We start from the raw sequence: 16,116 nt of genomic DNA, 5'->3' as shown, positions 1-16,116 counted from the left end.
GTTGATAAAAAAATAGCAGGAAACCAGTGAATTTTGTTTTATACCATATGTGGATCGCCAGATGGTATGAGACAAGGTCGAGGCGCCAAAGTCCTCTAAAGCTTTACTAGAATGTTATGTGGGGGCAATGGTGACAAAAGGTAGGAAGGATGTATGGGATATCAAAACGCAGGAGGGTTTTGACAAAGAGGTGATAGGAAAGATGCTGGTTAGCTTGAAGATGCATGGTTTGACTATGACGGTTGTGGGTAGTCGTGAGGGAATTTACGAAATCAATCATCTAATGGTGGTTGAAGTAGGTTTACACATGACGGGACAAAGGCTTCTTGAGCCTCTGGGTTCTATCGCCCAAAAATCGCATAACCATATATTTCTGAAAAAGATTCAAGTCGCGCACTGCTCAGCAAAACATCCCCAATAGGCTAGCCCAAAGCTATTTATACGCATGCCCATTAAGGGCCAACAACCACTGGTTTCCTCGGTGCACCCCGGTACTTGTTGTATTTGGATTATCCTGCAAAGCAGATCCTTATGAGACTTGGGTTTCGATTCATTCCATCAACACCTAATTTCATGCTTACTAACTTGAAACCAACTTGAGGAGAGTAACACTCTCCTCGCCCATAAGAGAGCTCGATTTCCTCATCAAGCATGTCAACACCGTACAAAAAACGAAGCGTGCCCTATCCATTATTGTCCTCATCCTCATGCATAGTAATGATAAGGGGTGCATTGTAGTGCTCATTTGAATGAGCATACCACTCGCCCCAAGCAATCAACCAAAGAAATCCGCTGGCTGTAGTTGGGGGACTAACGCTCCTTGGGATGTACTTTTGTGCCATATGTGCAATACATGAAGCGGTGGAGCGTAGCCGACTGCCCCACTATTTCTATCAACTGATACTTGTTGTTTCATCTGAACATTTGCTGGCCTATGTTTGTGGCCTTGTACATTCCACCCATTACGTGCGTAGCATCATCGTCCAATCTCCTCCGTCAGCGGGGGACCCATCAGTTTTCTATGGCTTGCATCAGTCTTATACTCCGCTGTGCCGTTTGGTATGAATTATCTCGGCCCATGTAGTGTTCCAAAAACCCAATAAGCATCTCCAATTTCTCAAGCTTATCCCTGCTTCGATTGACCATGCTTAGTTGCCTTTTTGCTACCTCCTTATCATACATCCTGGTTGCTTTATATTGCATCATAATCGCATCCACAATCTGAACCTGGGCCCCCTTTCTTGGGTCCCATACAAGGCCACCTTGCCTATTGTCTTTACCGCATAACTGTCCTCGAGGGGTCATTGTCTCAACTTAGAGACTCCTCTTTTCACGCATTAGAAAAACCTTGCGTAGATTTATTATCAACGGGGATTTCTCAGCCACAATACTTTCCCGTTCGGTGGGTTTATTTTCCAAAGGATATGAGCCTTGGCTGCCATTCGCATTCCCAAGAGCACTCAATTTGGATACGTACCACAAACCCTCTACTCGCGGCTTGAACAGAGGCAACATGTGCTCAAAATGTGGTGTACTTCCAAAAGCCCAAAAGCGGCAAGGCCATGAACCTCAACGTTGTTTTGAGCAAATGCAAAGCAAGGGTGTCTCTCCAGGGGCTATTGAAAGAAAATTTCGTGCTTGAGACTACCTTGGTCAATGTGTTTTATGCCCAACAAGACTCCCTTTTGCGATAGTATTGGAAGTACAACAGGTATAGAGGTACATCAAGATAGCCAACAGTTGTTGGTTCTTGTTAGGGATGCACATATGCGGCTCAAAAGTATTGAATCTAAGACTTTTTGCTAGTAAGCAAGAAAACAACTCGAGGAGAGAGAACCGTAACACTCTCCTGGCCCATAAGAGAGCTCGATTTGAAGGGGCTTAACATTTGGTATCAGAGTGGATTTGAGATAGCCTTGCTAAGGGCTTGGTTTAATGTTGAAGTTGCGGGCTTTTGCTTTGAGAAAGGGAAGTTGCGCTTTCGTGAGAGTTTTGATCAATGGAGCAGGTGGATGAAACCTATGCATGATAGCATGAGGACAAAGCTTGATAATTTCGGAATCCTATATGCCATGAGAATGGCTATATAGAGTTCATCTTAGGTGAACTCTTTTGATGAGTGCATAGGTGTGTTCATTACAAACCACAAGTCACCACCACCTCTAGAGTGTGTAACAGCCGAATTATGGATGGAATGAATGGATCTCCCCAATGACGAAGATACTGTGTACTGCAACAAACACTGAGAGACCGAACGGACCACTACGAGATGGTGTCTTGGCTGAAGGTAAGTTCATCTAGTAACATTTAATGGCCTAGTAACTTGTATGCATTGGAAAATAGCATGAACATAGTGAGAATTTCATTAGAATAGATTCCTAATGATCATAACAAGAGTGCTTAGGTGGAGAGAGCAACAAAAAGAATAACACTTAGATAGATATGCATGAACAATACTTCAAAAGAGAGAGAAATTAAGCTATTGACAACAGTTGAGGACCGGATTTACATGGAGCCGGTCTCCCCTCCAAAAGGCTTTGTATTATAGGTTTCCTCCATCAAGAGAGACATTTTACAATACAATTATTTGTGTCCCTTCAATAACTAGCTAGTGCAATGAAGGTGGAAGCTTCATGCACTAAGCAAAACACTTATAAAACACAACATCAATTCCCTCACTGTCTCAGACCCATACCTCACACACCTTCGAAGATGGTGAGAGCTAGCGAGGTATGAGAGTAGATTAAGAGGAAGAAGGAGTAGTCTTATGTTAGCAAACACGGACACCAGAGATACTATTTTTTGGAGCTCTCATTTTAAAAACACTTATTATTTTGATAAATTGAGAATATTGTAACTCTTATTTTTTGGATAAACCTTGTAATTGATGAGCCGGGGCTACAAGCTTACAGATTGTATCAACCTGTCATTGCCTATCTTTAGTTAGAGCTCACAGATAATTAGTTTTGACCACCAAAAACTTTGGCTAAGGTAAAAAAGTCAAATTTTGTAAATTATTATTAAGTTTTGGATAATAAAATACACAGCGTGAGCTAACGGTGCTCACTTCTCTCCTTCTCGTGCTTCCTACTCCCTCCCTGATTGTCACATTGCAGTCGCGTTTGTTGCATTGCAACCGCAGGTAAGAGCTCTACCATTGACGTAAACACATCACAGTATTTCATAGCTTTTGGCATCGCCGACCCGCGGCCTAATTTCATCATAAGTAGGAATTTACACTTCAAAATAAAAAAACTATGCATAGGCGGGGTATTGGGGCATCATTGCTAAGCATTTAGGTGCATTCTGGGTCGAAAACAACTAGGTAAAAAATCCACTGCTGTTAATAAACGATTTTGGCACATGACCTAAAGTGGGGTTTGAGACCATAAGCATGTGTGATTAGGTCTTATAAACTTATCCTAGAAGTTTCATTACGTTTGGATGTCATTTGATGTTGTAACAGATGTGATTTGTTTGCCGATGAGTGATTGGCTTTTGGTGATTTCAGTCACTTGAGTGTAGCTTGAGTTAGATGCGAGTTGTTAGTTGTTTTTTGAGAGATTGACAACCTCTTGTAGCCTCTATGCACTAGTCAAGTCAGCTTCGTTCCATGGATTGACAATTTAATCGTGGTTCTCGCTAAAACTACAATAAGATAGGATAGTGAGGTTAGACATGCGTCCCACATTTGGCACCGTTGTCGGGGATCGAAGAGACCTAAACTAGGGGAAGTTATCCTTTAACTTCCTCTAGGATCTCTTAGAGTTAAAAACTTTCTTTTAGAAACCGCATAGCTTAAGATTGTCGTCTGTTGCTGTGTAGAGGTAGCTTGGAAGTAATCGTACTTGTCGAGTGCCTTTAGGACTGTAGGATTGTAGGATTAGAGTAGGATTTTGAGAATGATGATAGACGAGACAAGACTTAAGATCAATGCTCAGGAAACCTTAAAAAACAAGAAAACTAGTGTTTGTGGATACTTTTCACAACCCCATTACATGAGAATCTAGGAGTAGGGTAAGTAGGATCCGAGGTAGATTTCAAAAAATTTCTCTCTCTCAAAGAATCATTGTGAGTTGTTATTGGAAGTTGCAGAATTTCAGGTCTATGTCTAGAAATAGCACAAAAAGACTCCAAACCACTCGATCCAACTGGAGAGTAAGCTTAAAGGTTGTGTGAACCAATGGGTAAGCTGAAGGACACTTTGAGGTAAAAATTTCAAGAGTTGACCAAAACTCAGATTATTTACTTTTTCTTGATATTTTAGGCCAAATTAAGTTTTGACTTGATTCATAGGCTTAAAATAACTCATAAAAGGATTGTCCTTGAAAAAAGTACAAAAATTGGTTCATTTCAAGCCTGAAGTAAATAATTACGATTATTAATCTTTCAGCTCAGATTTGACAAGGTTCATAGCATTGACTCATTGCATGTGTACAAACAACTTTTGTAAAAGTACAAAAGTTTGGATCACCAAACTGGCAAAAAACTGGGTAAAAACTAAAGTTTGTACTGGCTTTCTGAATCTTGAGAGTAAATTGGAAAAACATTTGTCCAAACTTGATGAAATTTGATTCATTATGCTTATATTGATGTGATAAACATGTGTACATGCTCAATTGACCAAAAAGATGCAAAAAGTTGCCAGTTATAAATAATCGCAATCATTTACATCTGCCCCAATTTTCAACTTTTTTGACCAAGTTGGCATACCACTAGCTTTACCATGTTGTAATAAGACCACAAACCAAGTTTGGTAAGATTTGGATCATTGGATTGGAAATTGTGACCTAATTTACAAAATTAGTATGCGGACAGAAAATTGATGACCATTTGACCAAAACTTGTTCAAACTTGTTGAAACTTGGCTAGAGACCTTAACTTGAGGTGCTTAACAGATCTATGTCAAGGTTGGGACAAAAATTTACAAAAATATAGCTGGAGTAAATAATCGCGATTATTTACATCTGCTTCAAAAATTGATATTTTTGCATATTTGAGTATACCACAAGGTCAAGCATATCAAGTAGACCACACAAATTAATTTTGGTGAAATTTAAATCACAAAAGTGAGACTTAAGCCAGATTCTTGAAATCAGAGTCTGCAGACATAAAACAGTTGATAAACTTGAACAGATTTTGTCCAAGCTTGTTGAAACTTGTCCAGGGACCTTAATAGGCTGTACACTTGGCAAATCAAGCCAAAAAGGGCAAAAAACTGACAAAAGTAAATAATCGTGATTATTTACTACTACTACACAGAGCCACCAATTTTGACTTTTGAACTTGTACATTGTTAGACCAGCATATTACAAAGCCACCGGGTAGTTTTGGGTTCAATCGGATCCAAATTTGTACATGTTCACTCAGTTTCCAAGTTGCAGATTAATCCTTTGATTTTTTGCCAAAGTCAAATTTGAAAGTCAATTGCTGACTCCCATAGCTCAATTTGAAGTGATACACACAGACCAATCACAACAACTAGCAAAAACTATATGTCTTTGTGAAAGAATAGCTAACTTGATCAAATTGATGCAGGAATCAAGTTGTAGACAAGGAATCGATAGCTTCACAAAAAGTTGCAATCGAATCAAATGGAAATTAACGACAAGTCAATCCAAAGGTAAGTACTCTATCCGGGGCTTCACAAGTCTTTATGAATCTTAGATCTGGTCGTGTACTAGGAAACCAAGGCATATTTGGAGAAGCCTCCAGTAGAGTATCACTGAAGAAAGTGTGAATCAAGGCAATTCCTTGCACACTATCCCTGAAGAAGTGTTAGACACTTTTTCTGATTTGACATCTGAAATGTCTTCCTATTCGACTTACTCGAAAATCGGAACGACAATGTGCTATAAGCATATACTCTCATTTTATAAGACTAATCGCCATGGAGCTCAGGTTTACCTGGATCCTAACGAAGAGTATGCCATTCGCATTGATGATCATGGTATTGAGTTCGAAGAAGAAATCAGGGCAAACAAACAAGGAAAACTATTGGCCTACCATGAAAGCAAACATACAAGAGTATGTTTCTAAACGTGTGGTATGCCAAAAGACGAAGTTTGATAGAGGAGAGCAACATGGATTACTTCAACCTTTGCCGATCCCTAATTCACCATGGGAGAGCATATCTATTGGATTTTATCTTTGGATTACCTAAGTCTATCCATGGGAATACGAGAATATGGACGATAGTAGACATTTTCAACAAACAAGCTCATTTTATACTTGTCAAAAAGACTATCAGCCCATCAAATGGCAACCCTCTTCATATGACAAATCTTCAAGTACCATGTCTTGCCAATGTCCATAGTGTCGGATAGAGATCCTAGAATGACCAATAATTTCTGGAAGGGTCTCTTTGAGAATATAGGGACAAGGTTAAACTTCTCTTCGGCCTATCACCCGCAAATGGATGGCCAAAGTGAAATAGCTAACATAACAATTCTTGATCTACTAAAAGCATATGTAACGGAAGTAGATCAAAGGTTCCAATGGGAGAAGTACCTACCCTTAGTGGAGTATGCCTACAATAACACTGCACCTTTCGAGGTAATTGAGGGAAGATCAAAAAGTCCCCTGCTACTCAAAGTACACGGGAAGATCTTTGCTGCAGATGAGTATAGCCGAGAGCTACAAGAATCTTTCCGAAAGATTAAGGATGCATCTCTATCTCACAGCAAAGGCAAAAGGCTGCTGCTGATAAGCGCAGAAGAGCCCAAGCCTTCAAAGAAAATGATTGGGTCTTACTTAAATTTCCCAAGGCTCGATTAAGGCACATGACGGGCAAGAATCCTACGGGACACCAAAAGTACTATGCTAAGTTAGCAAAAAGGTACTATGGTCCCTTCGAGATTCTTAGACCAATCAATGAGATGGCCTACCAACTCAAGTTGCCCAGCCATTGTCTCATACACAATGCTTTTTATGTGAGCCTACTAAAGCCTTACAAACGAGATCCACCTCAAGACCAACTATTGAAGACCCACCAGAGATCGAGGACCAAGAGGAGGTGATGCAGCCCGAGTCCATTCTCCGACATGAAGACAAGGTATTAAGAGGCGGTAAGACTATCCGATGATATCTTATTAACTTTAAGAATTATCCTTTTGAAGATGCTAGATGGATGCAAGGCATACAATTATCCTTTTGAAGATGCTAGATGTGATGCAAGGCATACAATTAAGGGATAACCTAAACCTTGTCAATGCTTACAATGCTTCCCTAGAGTAAGCAAATGTACAAATGTTTAAAATGAACAAAGTTTTTGTCTTATAAGACACTCTTTATGCATGCTTAGATCAAGTTTGCGGAGACAATGTCTCCCAAACACCAAGTAGAGCTTGTCACTCTACTATGGAAGATTGATAGGACTAATGTGCAGACACGCTTGCAGAAGCTTAGGCTCTCAAACACCAAATGGACTAGTCATCCATTCTGGAACGATGTCATAGGGTAAGATAATGACCCTCTACCCGCTAGAAAGAGGACTAATGAATAGTCTTTATCTTCTCTACCCCATAGTCGAGGACGACTATGATTTCAAGAGAGAGGTAATGTCATAATAACTAATATCTAATTCTCCTAGATGATTTTCTCATGTTAAACTGATCATTTAATATGGGGAAGTGTCAGGGGAGAAAAAGCTAGAATATTGGTTAAGCTGGCAGACCGGCCACAGTAGGGATCCAAAGGAGGGAAAATAGGGATCCAAAGGGGGGGCCATATGCAAAATAGAAATGTGCAACAATGGGCTTAAAAGACCCTAAGGTTCAGCTCATTAAGACTTCCAAAATGCTAAGGTTACAAAATTCAAAGTTGTGTCCAATACCTCAAGCTTAGTAAAATTGAATGCTTGTAAGTGTGCCAAAAAAGTCTTCAAGGCTCCTACATAGGAGGGGGTGAGCCCTGTAATTAGGGGATGAGAGAGAAACACACACACACTCACAGCTGGCTCCCTTTACACAAAGGGAATGAGGGACACGTGTCAGCTCCCTAGCCCAGATGCCCACAAGGTGCACTCAAATCCTATTGGATGGCCATGGAGGTGGACCAATGAGAATAAGGCTAGAGTAAATCTAGTTTAATTCATTTAAAACACTTAATAAAAGAACCAATAAGAATTAATCTCTCTAGAAGACTATTGGACAGTCTCGCAAGGGGCCAATGAGCATTCAACAGCCCAATGGCTTGCCTGATTCCTATTGGCCAGGACATAAAGGGGTCCAATGAGAGTTTACTTGCATTTATTAATTACCTAAATCTCTCACAAAAGGGGAAAGGGGGACACCTGTCAGAATGCTATCACTTATGCTTCTTAAATCCTATTGGCTAAGCCTGGAGAGGTCCAATGAGGTGCCAGCAAGAGCTTTTAGCAAGAGGGGTCGACCAAGAGGGAGAGGGGGCTGATTTTTGAAAGGCATTATTCCACACACACTCACACTAGCTCATGTGTGAAGCAAGAAGACTCTCTCTCTCCTTCTCAAGCTTTAATGGAAAGCTTATCACCTATTCCAAGCTTGTGAGAAGGGAGGCCTACACCAACAACTCTTGGCTTTGTGATGAAAATCCAACCAAGAGACAAGATTCAATGCATGCTCATCTCCTCTACCATGCTAATTACTAAGCTATGCTATGCTAATATGAGTGATTATGTGAGGAGATGTACATATTTCTCGTAAGATGTGGGACGCGTGTCAAACCTCACTATCCTATCTTATTGTAGTTTTAGCGAGAACCACGATCAAATTGACAATCCATGGGACGAAGCTTACTCGACTAGTGCATAGAGGCTAGAAGAGGTTGTCAATCTTTTGGAAAACAACTAACAACTCACATGTAACTCAAGCTACACTCAAGTCACTGAAATCACCAAAAGCGAATCGCTCATTGACAAACAAATCATATCCGTTACAGCATCAAATGACATCCAAATGTAACGAAACTTCTAGAACATGTTTATAAGGCCTTAGCACACATGCTTATGGTCTCAAATCCCACTTTAGGTCAAGTCCCAAAATCGTAATTATTAACAGCAGTGGATTTTTGACCTAGTCGCTTTCGACCTAGAAGGCACTTAAATGCTTATCAATGATGCCCCAATACCCCGCCTATGCATAGTTTTTTATTTTGAAGTGTAAATTCCTACTCATGATGAAATTAGGCCGCGGGTCGGCGACGCCAAAAGCTATGAAATACTGTGATGTGTTTACGTCAATGCGTAGAGCTCTTACCTGCGGTTGCAATGCAACAAATGCGACTGCAATGTGACACACGGGGAGGGAGTAGGAAGCGCGAGAAGGAGAGAAGTGAGCGCCGTTAGCTCACGCTGTGTATTTCATTATCCAAAACTTAACAATAACTTACAAAAATTGGCTTTTATACCTTATCCAAGGTTTTTGGTGGTCAAAACCAATTAGCTGGGAGCTCTAACTAAAGATAGGCAATGACATGTTGATACAATCTGGAAGCTTGTATCCTCGGCTCATCAATTACAAAGTTTATCCAAAAACTAGGAGTTATAATATTCTCGATTTATCAAAATAATAAGTGTTTTTACAATGACAGCTCCAAAAAATGGTATCTGTGGTATCCGTGGTGTCCGTGTTAGCTTGCTGCTAACATTTCCCCCCTCCTCACTTGTGTCGACTCTTGACACAGCTTTATGGGCTCAAGTAGTCTTCGAGTTGACGGATGGTGAGGTGGTCTTTAAGCACAGTGAGTGTGTTTTGGTATCTGATCTTTCTCTTTTATCGAGCACTTGCAAAAACTGCATGGTGACTTTGTTCTTCAGCTCCACTATTGAGTAGCCTACAAAGCATGATGTCAAGTTGCTAATCACTGGCCCAAATATTTTCATTCGCCAAGTGAAGAACCCTGTGTAGAACGCTTCCTCGAATGCCAGCATATTGTGAGAAGGTAGAAACATACACCTGGCGTAGAAGCCATAGAGGACTTCTTCAGAAGGTTGGCCACTGAGATCATAGCACAACCCTTTGTTACCCCCAAGGAATGACATCCAAGGGGCACCTGCTTGCTCTGGCTCATGGAACACTTCGATGCAGGTGAGCAGCATTCGACAGATTTTGTATAACATTGCACATGACAAATCTGGTAGACTTTTAAAGAATGACATGGCACCCTTTAGGGTTTTCACCATGTATTCTTCATTCGATGGTCCCTTTTCTGGAGTAGGCAATCTAGATAATTCAGCTATCCAGGTCCTTACTCTCGGTACAAGACAGAAGGTAGGATCCTTTTGAAGGACCGTAGGTGCTCTTGTGAACAAAATCAAGTACCTTGGATTCTTGTTCAACCCGCTCAATCTCCACTTCGGGTGGTCTTGATTTGCGTCCTTGACTTTCATGTCGATGTAAAGCCTTTCTTTTACTTGTAGCAACTCCACTTTAATCAGAGGATAGGGTAGGGATTGTTGGTGCTATTGCGCATTGATTTGATTGGGAGTATACATCTTAGGCTCGTGCTTCCATGCCCTAGCCGGGTTGCTCGATCCACGGATTTGATAATTTTGTGGGCTGCCCTTTCTGGCTCTTTGTCGTGCTCCTTTTCCTGTTCTTGTGTAGACTCAGCTGTCATTTTTGCTGATTCAGCTACCTCTTTTTGTTCAGGTTCTTGTGTAGATTCAGCTGCCTTTTGCTGTTCAGGCTCTGTTTTCTCAACTATTGTGGTTCTACTTGCTGGTGATGGTGGTGGGCTCGGCATGGGGTGATCTTGGTGTTCGAAAATAGGAGAAGAGATACCGGAAGATACATCACCTTGAGCATGTTGTTCTTATCCTTGTGTCGTGGCTTCCTCTGCTTTCTTTTGTTGGTCTGCCACCTCTGTTGCTTTCCTTACCACTTCTTGTGCTTCTTTCAGCTTTAAAGTTTCTGTTTCTTGATAGATCTTTTCCAATACTTCTGTGGGTTCTTCAGTGTGATGCTTGGTTCTTGGTCCTTTAAGCCCAATAGGCACCCACTTTTCCAGGTCCTTTCCTTTTGCTTGGCGGCTGCATTGGTAAGAGTATTTTTCTCATTCAAACCTGGCTTGCTTTTGTACGGGTTCCTCCTGGTGTGCTGCCACAGCTTTGCTCTTCATTTCTTCAGTTCTAGCTCTCCTTCCCTCGTTGTCCGAGCTTTCACTGGTGTGCCATTCTAGTGAGCTCTCAACATACTCTCCATCTGACTTTGTATGATCTCTTGGTAGATCTTGTAGCTCGAAGAGAAGGTTGTGCTAACACTCAGGTGGCAAGTTGTCAGCCATGCCGATGGCATGGTAAGCAATACTGGTTAAAACCTCTGGTGCACCTAGATATGTGATTTTTCCTTCTTTCTTTGTCCCTTTCAATGTGGACAAGACATATTGTGCGTGGTCAATTGGCTGCCTGGTCGTTGATATGAGGACTTGCGTAAAGGTTGTGGAAACCGCATGATTGCGTGTTGTATACCTTGGCAGCCTCTTAGCAAGAAAATGGAAGTGCTGGTGGTGTAACCTTGCGGGCTCTTCCACCTGTTTGTGAATGAGGTCTACAAATGTGGCCGCGACAGTTTCTTTGGTGAAAGTTCCGGCCGGCTTCCTTTCTCTTGCCCTCATTGTCATTCCTTTTGTTGGCAGTCTGAGTACTTCTGGTACTATCTACTTGGTAATCACCACTTCAACTTTATTTCTTTGAGGGTCAGAGATCTGTGCAGTTCCATCTTCTTTGATCGTGGACAAAAGCTCGTAAGCCTTTTGGAAGTCCACCTCACACGGCTCTTGTTCATAGAAATCTTTGAGTCCTAGACTTCTGTTGGCTTCTTTGGTTTTGGGCTTTGCAGCGACATCATATACTTCTTTGGGTAGAAGTTGCAGCTCTACCTAGTGTCCTTCCTCGCTCTTGAATTTGTCGGTGAACACTGTGGTGTTGTGCTCTTCAAGCTATTTCTTTGAGAGATAGGTCGCTTTTGCATTCTTGACTGAATCGGGGTCTAGTTGATATGCTGGTAGCTCTTGCAACTTTTCTTTTTGGTTGAGCTTCTTCTTGGCCCTCTCTACTGCTTGCATGGATCCTGTTCAGTGAATAGAGTGTCAAAGTTAGCAGATTTGACAGATTTTTCTCTGAAATGTCCTTCAGTCTGAAATGCTAACAATTTTAATCCAATATGCTTAAAAACCATTTTTGAACAAGCATAGATGCATAAAAACATGTGAGGAACAAAATTGTAAAGTCCAAACAAAACATTACAACAAAAATAAATAATCATGATTATTTACAACTGAGTAAATTTTTTGACTTTTTGCAAATTTGGCATTACAAGCTTGAAGTATATACCAAATAGATACATTGAGTGAAATATGGGCTCATTTGGATGCATAGGATGAAAATGGTACTAGATTTTGGCTTTAGGTCTCTGAAATAGTAGATATAAAGGAAATTTGAGATTTTGAGCTCCAAATTGGTTCAAACTTGGCTAGTGGACTTAGCACATCATGTACTTTGGATGTATGATGGCAAAATAGCAAAATTCCCCCATTTTGGCATGAAGGTAAATAAACGTGATTATTAACTTCTTTACCAAAATCAACATTTTTTTGGTACAACTTGGTTCTAAGCATTGTATAGACCTTGTATATGGGATATGGGTTGATTTGGATCAAGAAATGTGGCTCATAACCCAGAAATTGACTTGCAAAGACTTCTTTACGTTTTTTGGCAATTTTCCAAGTTATAGTTGATCATTTTGTCTCATACTTGAATTTTGGCATGTAATAAGTGTGTACAAGTGATAGGTGAGGTGATGATGCAACTTTCAAGCAAAAATAGTGCAAAAGTAAATAATCGCGATTCTTTACAACAGTCATATTTTTCTTGAAAAACTTAAAAATTTTGGCTTAAACACATTCTATACACCTAAAACAAGTCCTAAATTGAATTTGGTCAAGTTTGGTCTTGCCGGCATCACTTTATGCTTTGTTGACTCTGAAATCATCACTTTCCGTGACTACACTACCTGTTGAGTTGGTTTGTCACTTTTGAAGCTTTGGACTTGTCCGCAACATAGTTGTAAAGCAACTCATCCAATTTTGGCTCATTTGGAGTCAGTTTGACCTTGTATGTCGAATTTGACGCTTTGTAGCCTTCGAGTTGTTTTCCGCATTTCAAGGGCTTTGCTTGATTTATTTCACGAAACCAATCATATACAGTGTATGTAAACCTCGTAGGCAAGTTGTCTATGGAGTCAGAAACAAATTTTGGCATCTGTCAAAAAACCTAGCTTTTCTACTTGGGACCCCCCCTCGACCCTTGCCGAATGGTCAATTGATGATATAGAAAGGTTATATTATGTTAGGACATGCTACAGTTCAAATCCCATCTGATTTGGTTGAGTTGACCTACGGCTATGGTCAGTTTTTGGTCGTAGGTCTTTGTGCATTTCTCGGATTCTAGAGTTTTTTCTAGGGGTTTAGGCTAGCTACTAGCCGTACAAAATGGATCATTGATGAGTAAAGAACTTACCCCTCATGTCTCGTGTGAGACGGCGCTGAAAACGGGTGACTGTAGACTCCAAAAAAGTACGCGCGAAGAAGTCGAAATGCTGTCTCTCCAAAGGTAACAAGTGGAAATGAGGTGATTTTAGACTTCCTTGGTATCTATACTCGGACTTCCTGAATCAATCTTTCCCAAATTCCCCTATTAGTCCTACTAGGCTGTGAAATCTATGTTAGACTCAAACAATTTCCCAATCAAATTCCTGTAGCTCATTTTGCAAGAATTTTGCAAAAGTAGGTTTGACCGCCTAATTGAGGCTTCCTACTTCCGAATTCATTGAAAATTTTTGTGCTTATCCGCCTTGTCTTTTTTATCACCACCATTTCTTCAATTTTTCCATATGAGTTCCCTAGCTATTTATTATTAATTTTTGACCTGTTTATTGAGAAAAATCAAAGAAAATAACAAAATGCGCTAAAAAAGCAAAGTGAAAATACTATAATTAATAAAATCCATTAAAAAACACAGCTTTATTGTTTTTTATTGGATTTCTCCATTTTTAAGTCTCAATATCATGAAAAATGATGAAAAATAACAAAAAATGATTATTTTTTGATAGTTTTTTTATAGTATATACACTATTTACACTCATCGGAAAGATTTTATCAACAAATTTTTCCCCGTTGATGAATTATAAGGGCATTAATAGGTAATTTTGCAAAAACTCACATGTTAACATCAAACTTTTTTCCTCCCTCTTCAAACAATGCCCTTAATTACTTAGTGCCCTTCCACCCCTCCTAGACGGCGTACTCCAGGACGACTGTGTGCATGGGTTGAACAATCGTGTCTATGCATAGCCTTGGTTGGCTCTACCATGCTTTGAAGATCAGTGCAGTTCAAACCATTATGATGTGCAAGAGGTGGGTCTTGAGTGATTAACTCAAGGGTTTCTGATGCCGAGGCTATCTGATGTTGTCTTCCAAAGAGCAAATCTTGTAGCTTGTGCGCTCTTTGCTTAATTGTGCCATCAGGATGCTTCAGCATGGTGATTGCCTGAGATTTTGGTACCAACAATGGTTGTTGTCGAGCTTTTACTCGCCATTGATACCTTGGTTTGTCTTGGTCAGAATGGTGTGGTTGAGGTTTCTAAGACTTAACTCTCCATTGCTTGATTGGTTTTCCCGTTTGCAGAGAACATAAGTGCTCTTTTTTCTTCCAATTCATTTCGTGTTAGATTCCTTCCTCAGAGATGCTCGTCTCTGTGTTTTAACCTTTGGAACCGTCTTTGGTATTGTCGATGATGTATTGGGCACCCATATTTGAATTGTTTTGTCCTTAAGTTGTGCTTTCGGTACCCAAATTTGCCTGACTTCTTGCATGCTACCTGTAGCATTTGCTTGTCAATAGGATGGAGAAGATTGATTACTTCGTGGTTTGATATATTTCCTTTCCATTCCTCCTTGCTTGGTGCAATTGGAACAATGAGTTGCTCGTCTTTAGGTGATAGCTTGAGCTGTCCAATCTAGTACTGCTTTGTATGTTCGCATGCATGAGATTCTTAGAATCATTGTCTCATTCATGTGTTCATCTGGTAAGCATACAAACTGATGAGGGCATGAAAATCCATGTACTATCACATTCAAGTTGACTACTCCTAATGTTGGTGTTGGGTTCTTGTTGCATCCTTTGATAGTCGCTATTCCTACTGTCAATGACTGAGTTGTTGCTTTCTTGTACGTGGAATAACTGATTGCATTTACTCTAGCTCCTGTATCGACCAAAGTATTTGTGCTATGATTGTTGAGTTGTACTTTGATGCGAAGGTCCATTCCATCTAGCCATTCATCCTCTGTTGACACTGCATCTTTAGGCAATTCCCATTGTCGGTCATCTATTTCCAGAGTGTTAATGGAAATCGATATTTGTTGATTCTTGAGAGCAGCTTTCCGTTTGAGTACCCGAAGCCGAGCTTCCTCTTGGGCTTCATGAATAACCTGCTGTCGTTTTATCTTTCTTTGCTTGTCTGCATGCATTCTTTCTAGCAATTCATTGGTTAGGGACAAATTGTATTTCTTTAAACGACATCCTCTAATCCAATTAGCCATTGGTTCACCATCTAAGGTGAATAGCTTAACTACTCCATTTGGAGACACATCTTCAATGATAAACGGTCTGTTTTCCTTTTTCTTAAATTTGGGAATGTGTTGCTTAAGGGAATAGACTAAAACTAAGTACCCTTTCTTGAAGATTTTTGTGAGTATATGGGAATCAAAAAACTGTTTTTGTTTCCGCTTTTGTGCATAGATGTGAGCTACGGAAGTTAGCCTTTGCTCGTCTAGCTTCTCTAGATCTTCAAGTCTTTCTGAAAATTCATGTCCAATCCACTCAAGATCCTTAGCTACCCTTAATGTCGACAATAGAAATTCTATTGGCAGTATGGCATCAAGACCATAGACAAGGTTAAAGGGTGTAGCATTTAAAGCTGTTTTGAATGAAACTCGATAAGCCCATAGAGCAGCATGGAGATTCATTTCCCAGTCTGTCCTTCCTGAACTAACCACTTTAGTCAATATCGAGCTAAGAATCTTATTCGTATGCTCAGCTTGTCCGTTTGCTTGTGAGTGATAGGGAGCTGATTTTTT

The sequence above is a fragment of the Adiantum capillus-veneris genome, chromosome 22, assembly GCF_014529385.1.
Source record: "Adiantum capillus-veneris isolate H3 chromosome 22, ASM1452938v2, whole genome shotgun sequence".
NCBI lineage: Eukaryota > Viridiplantae > Streptophyta > Polypodiopsida > Polypodiales > Pteridaceae > Adiantum > Adiantum capillus-veneris.
Note: the sequence above shows the minus strand (reverse complement) of the source record.